Here is a 6,059-nt window from a genome sequence, read left to right on the forward strand (position 1 = left end):
CGCCGTATCCAAGGAATGTGCATGGCCGGGACTTCGGATCTAGCTTTGCTCTCTTGTCCTTCGCCACATGCACGTATGCGAGACACTCGAACACCTTCAGATGCCGGTAAGATACATCTTTACCGGTCCATACTTTCTGAGGTGTGTCTCCTCCCAAGGGTACTGAGGGTGATTTGTTTATCACGTAGGTCGTCGTTGTTAGCGCCTCATCCCAAAACTTCTTGGGTGACTTGGCATGTGCGATCATGCTCTGGACTCTCTCCATTATGGTCTGGTTCATCCTTTTGTCCAGCCCGTTTAGTTCCGGCATCTTTGGCACGGTGAATTTGAGTCGGATTCCCTTCGACCGGCAGTACTCCTCGAACTACCCCCAATATTCTCCTCTATTATCTGCTCGAACCGCCTTCATCTTCCGGCTAGTTTCTCTTTCCACTCTCGCGTGGAGCTCCTTGAAGACGGATAGCACCTGATCCTTCGTCTTCAATGGTGAGACCCACAACTTCCGGCTATGGTCATCTATGAACGTCATGAAGTACTACGATCCGGCATGTGACTTCGTGTCCACTTGACACACATTTGTATGCACCAACTCCAGTGGTGCATTCCATCTCATCGGTGGTCTTGACTGGAAGGAGGTTCGGCAATAGGTGCACTTCTCAAGTTGCATGTCCTTCACTGGAATGAGGTTGTCTTCGGCAAGCCTCTTCATCCCCTTCTCACTCATGTGACACGGTCCTTTGTGCCACAACACACCGGCAATGTCGGAAGCAAGTACATCAAGTACAATGTGTTGACTTTCCAGGCCCGAGCCACTATTAAGCTCCCCTTGCTTAACTTCAAGACTCCGTTCCGGAGGCTAACCGTATAGCCTTCATCATCTAGCCGATCGGCTGATATTAGGTTCAGTCGAACATCCTTCAGGAGCAACTTGCATCCGGTTAGTGTCGTCAACCACACATCTCCTATGCCGACAGTTCGGGATGTACCTTCATTCCCCATCCAGACACAGCCACCGGCTGTGTAGGATGAGAAGCATTTCCGGTCCGGGGTAAGGTGGAACAACGCTCCGGAATCAACAACCCACGTTGTCTCGTCGTCGGCAATGTTCAACTCACTCTCCTCGGTGATGAGCATTAGTTCTTCTTCACTTGCCGTGATCACCGTCGTTCCCTTCCAGTCCGGGCCTCGTCGATCCGAACCGTTCCGGTCCGGTGATTTCTTCGAATCGGTATTGTCGGTTCCCTTGTCTTTCCGGAAATGCCGACAGTTTTCTAGATGTGCCCCGGCTTGCCGCAATAGAAGCAAGTGGGCCTCCCCCTTGACTTTGACCGTGTCCCCGACTTTTCCCGGTTATGGGGACTCCGATTCCTTTGTCTTCCGCGTTCCGATTTGGTAAGGAGGGCTTTGGCATCAGAGATCACCTCCTTGTCTTTCCGACACACCTCCTCATCTAACAAGCTTGACTTGACTCTTGCTAGGGATAGTTGTTTTCCTTCCGGCCTGGTGTTGCCCAACTTGACAACTAACGTCTCCTAGCTATCCAGGAGGGAACCGAGTAGGAGTAGAGGAAGTACCTCATCGGCGAGAGGTACTTCCAATGAGGTTGCCCGATGTATCAGCCCCTGGAAGGCATTCATGTGCTCTGCCATACTGGAGCCATCTTGGTACCGGAGCCTCACCAGCTTTCGAAATACCGAAACCTGATTAACAACATTCTTGTTCTAGAACATGATGTTGGTCTTCTCCCAGAGTTCATGAGCCTTGCTCACTTCATTGAAGTTGTTGTACAAGCTCATGTCGATGAAGCACCGACTGTATGTCGTCGTCTTCATGTGCATCACCTCCCACACTATGGTGTCGATCTTATCCGGTCTCTTGTCCCCGAACTGAACCGGCAACCAAAGATCTTTGACCACCAGCATATCCCTCATCTTCGACTTCCACACTGAGTAGTTGGAGCCGGTGAGCTTGAACATGCTGCCAAACGATTCTTCCATTTTCTGTGTTGTTTGCTCTGATACCATATTGATGAGAATCGCAGAATGTTACTCGGCCACAACCGAGTCTAGAATCATAGAAAATGAGGATGGAATACACAGAATGGGAACTCAAGAGTGAACACAGGATGTTTTCGTGGAAAACCCTAAATGGGAAAAACCATGGGAGCCCATAGATTCTGAACTATCACTATGAAGAGAAGGGGTACAATCAAAGACTTGTAGGCAACAACCTCGAGCTCGGTTTCTTTGCCAGGCGGCGGTTACAACATGTAAAAGAATATGTTGTGCGGAAGCGTGTGCGTAAACACAGAGTACACAGTTCGAAGGAATAAGAAGGTTGGATAAAACACAGGAAACGTAGAGATGGAGATGGAGAGAGAGAGAGAGAGAGAGAGACCAAACAACAGAAAAACTCCAATTCAAAATAATGACTCTCTCACTATACATCGTGCTCAATGAGCAGCTTTTATACAAGCCCTGACAGTTGGGCTGACACAAGAACTAACAGTACTTGAATGCTCATAAATGAGCTTACTACACTAACTCCCAAAATTATTCCTTATGAGGAATACCATACTAACGGCCTTCCAATTTACGCACAGATACGGCCACGTTATGTGTACTGTTTTACGCACCCAATCTACGCACTGGGTTACGTACCGTATTATGCACTCAATGTTGAGCTTGTCACTCAACACTCCCCCTGAAGCTCAACTTGAGGTTCCGTCCGCTCTTCCGGATCTATGCTCCGGTTCCTTCTGGCTTTACACCTCGCTCGCGCTCCTCGACCCGTTCGATTCCGCGCACTTTGACCCTTTTGGTCGGCTTGTCTACTCGTTCGGCCCTTCCCAACTCCCTTGATGTCGCAGTGTTGGCGCGTCCTCCACTGCCCTTTTCTCCGCATGGTCTTCAGTTGATTCAGTGTATCCGAATCAAACATTCCGATTGAATCGAACTCTTCCGATTCAATTCCGCTCTCATCCGAATTGGTTGCCCTCGGCTCTTCCCTACGGTTATGGCCCTTGCTCTTTTCTTCGACTTCTTCAGCCGTCCCGAAATTGAATTCTTAATCCGATTCTGCGTCACGGTCACTTCCGCCCCGATGAACACCTCCTCTCCTTTCACGCTCTTGTTCTTGTTCTTCCTTTCTCCCCCTCAAGTTCGGCGTGTTGAGGTGACGCAACCCAAGCTCACCCGAGAAATGCTGTAACTTGTCGAGACCAAGAGGCTTGGTGAAGATGTCGGCAACTTGCCGATCAGTCGAAACATGCACTAGGTCGACTTCATCTGAAAGGACCCTCTCGCAGACAAAATGGTAATGCACCTCAATGTGCTTGGTCCGAGCGTGGAACACGGGGTTTTTCGCAAGGTGGATACTGCTGAGGTTGTCACAATAGATCGTCGTCGGATCAGACACCTCTACATGTAGATCCCGTAATAGCCGTTTTAGCCAAATGACCTCGCACGCAGCAACAGTTGCCCCTCGATACTCGGCCTCCGTGCTTGACAGTGCTACTGTCGGCTGCTTCTTACTACTTCATGCGATCGCTGCACTTCCCAAGGAGAATGCGTACCTGGATGTGGATCTACGACCATTGGCATTTTCAGCCCAATCGGCATACGTGTAGCCAACTAAGTGTTCGACTACACCTACTCGATATAGCAACGCCATGTCTTTCGTGCCGCTTACATATCGCAATATCCTTTGTGTGCATTGAAAGTGTTCGGCCGTAGGCTGCGACATAAATTGACTGATTAAGCCGACTGGGTAGCTAAGATCCGACTGAGTAATCGTCAAATAGATAAGGCTTCCGATAATCTGTCGGAACCGTGTCACGTCACACGCCTTGCCCGAATCTGGGCGAAGCTTCACGTTTCTGTCCAGAGGGGTTGAGATGGGTCTACAATCTGCCATCCCGAACTTGAAGAGCATATTCAGCGCGTAATCACGCTGGCTGATCAATATGCCTTCGGGGGTATGGATCACTTCGATCCCGAGGAAGTAATGAAGGTCTCCGAGATTCTTGATTTCAAACGATGCCGCAAGCTGAGACTTCACACGACGGATTTCGTCAAGATCGGCACTAGCGATGACTAAATCGTCAACGTACAAGAGCAGGCTGACCGGTCCATATTGACCTCGCCAAACAAATAGAGAAGAGTCTGATTTCGACGGCGCAAACCCCATCCTTCACAACTGTTGCGTAATCTTTGCATTCCAAGCTCACGGGGCTTGCTTTAGTCCCTATAAGGACTTCTTTAATCGGCAAACTGCTGAGGTGTTTTGTTCAGATAGAAATCTGGGGGGTTGTACCATGTACACCTGTTCCTCAAGATCACCTTGTAGGAACACATTCTTTACACCCATATGATGTAAGTGCCACCACTTTGCCGCTGCTACGGCTAGCAGGACTCGCACGGTAGTCATCTTTGCAACAGGCGCGAAGGTCTCATCATAGTTCACGTCGTGCTTCTACGCATAGCCTTTAGCTACTAAACGGGCCTTGTAGCGGTTGACAGAGCCGTCCTTGTTGTATTTCACTTTATACACCCACCGGTAGTCGATCGGCTTCACACCCTTCGGTGCGTCAACCAGGTCCCATGTCTCATTCTGCGTTAAGGGGCGCATCTCTTCCTCCATCGCGGCACGCTAATTTGCGTCTTTCGTTGCTTCTATATAGCTCTCCGGCTCACGCACTTCCACCACTCGCGTCATATACACATAATGGTGCGCCATATATTCATTATACCCGTACCTCTTTACGGGGTTCTTCTAGCGGGTAGATCGGTGTAAATCGTGATTACCCGATTTAACGGCTTTTTTGGCCGATTTCAACATCTTCTGTAGAGGTTCATTTTCGACTAGCTCGAGGTCAGATTCGCTTCGAACTGACTCGGCACTACTGAAATCGTATTCCAACGTCTTCTTCTTCCCCTTCTCCTTGCGCGTAAACTGTCTCCTCGGTTCTTTACGCGGGGGCATCACGGCCGAGTCTCCACTACTCACAGTCTCATCATCTAGTTGGTCATCTCGGCCCAACCCCTCATTTGGCCCGCTTAGCCAAAATGAGATCGGACTCTCTCTTAGAGCTCCGATTTCTTCATCATGCGGAGGCATTTCGACCTCGCTAACATCGTCCTCAGAATTTGGAATGGAGTCATGAGGAGTTGGAGGTGAAGGCAAGTACCATGAAGCGAACTCATCGAACACGACATCTCGGCTTACGCGTACTTCCTTCGTTCGGGGGTTGTAACACTTATACCCCTTCTGCTCGTTTGAATAGCCGACCAAGATACATTTCTCGCCTTTGGTATCCAGCTTCCTCCTTTTCTTCGACCTTAAGGTTAACAGCCATACGCTATGACCAACTAAGCTATTGAAGCAACATGCATGGCAACAAATACCAACTAACTTGAGATTTGCAAAACACCATGAAATAATACGAAGATCAATACTGGTTATTTTCAGTTCCAAGGTGCGCGTTTACAAGACAACATGACCATCTTCACTATATCTCAATGTTTGAAGCAGCAACATGCATTGCAACAAATACCAACTAACTTGAGATTTGCAAACACCATGAAATAATACGAAGATCAATATTGGTTATTTTCAGTTCCAAGGTGCGCGTTTATAGGACAACATGATCATCTTCACTATATCTCAATGTTGGGCATCAAACTCAAGCATCATATTCTTGTTTTTAGTCTATATATCAAATCAATCTCATGAATTATACATTTATCAACATTCATCATATTTATCTACGCTCCAAGATGGGCTTGAACCACCGACCTTATGGTTAACAGCCATATGCTCTAACCAACTGAGCTATTGAAGCAATTTGAAACAAATAACATGAGATTTGTAAAACGACATGAAACAATATGACTATCAATATTGGTTATTTTCAAATCCAAGGTGGGCATGAACCACCAATGTTATGGTTAACAACCATATGCTCAAACCAATTTTGCTATTCACGAAAGGGAACTAAACTTAAACATATATTTTTACTTTATAGGATCTAAACAACATGATCATCTTCACAATATCTC

General features: G+C 47.8%; 1 non-coding gene across 1 annotated transcript; it reads right to left on the minus strand.

Annotated features, from left to right (window-relative positions):
- Positions 1-5,768: 5,768 nt before the first annotated feature.
- Positions 5,769-5,842, minus strand: TRNAN-GUU (transfer RNA asparagine (anticodon GUU)). The gene has a single exon. It is a non-coding gene; the product is annotated as a tRNA-Asn (tRNA).
- Positions 5,843-6,059: the final 217 nt, after the last annotated feature.

This window comes from Azolla caroliniana, unplaced genomic scaffold (genome assembly GCF_043228905.1).
Source record: "Azolla caroliniana isolate FFs.n. ecotype wild unplaced genomic scaffold, voAzoCaro1.0.p SCAF_18, whole genome shotgun sequence".
Classification (NCBI taxonomy): Eukaryota; Viridiplantae; Streptophyta; class Polypodiopsida; order Salviniales; family Salviniaceae; genus Azolla; species Azolla caroliniana.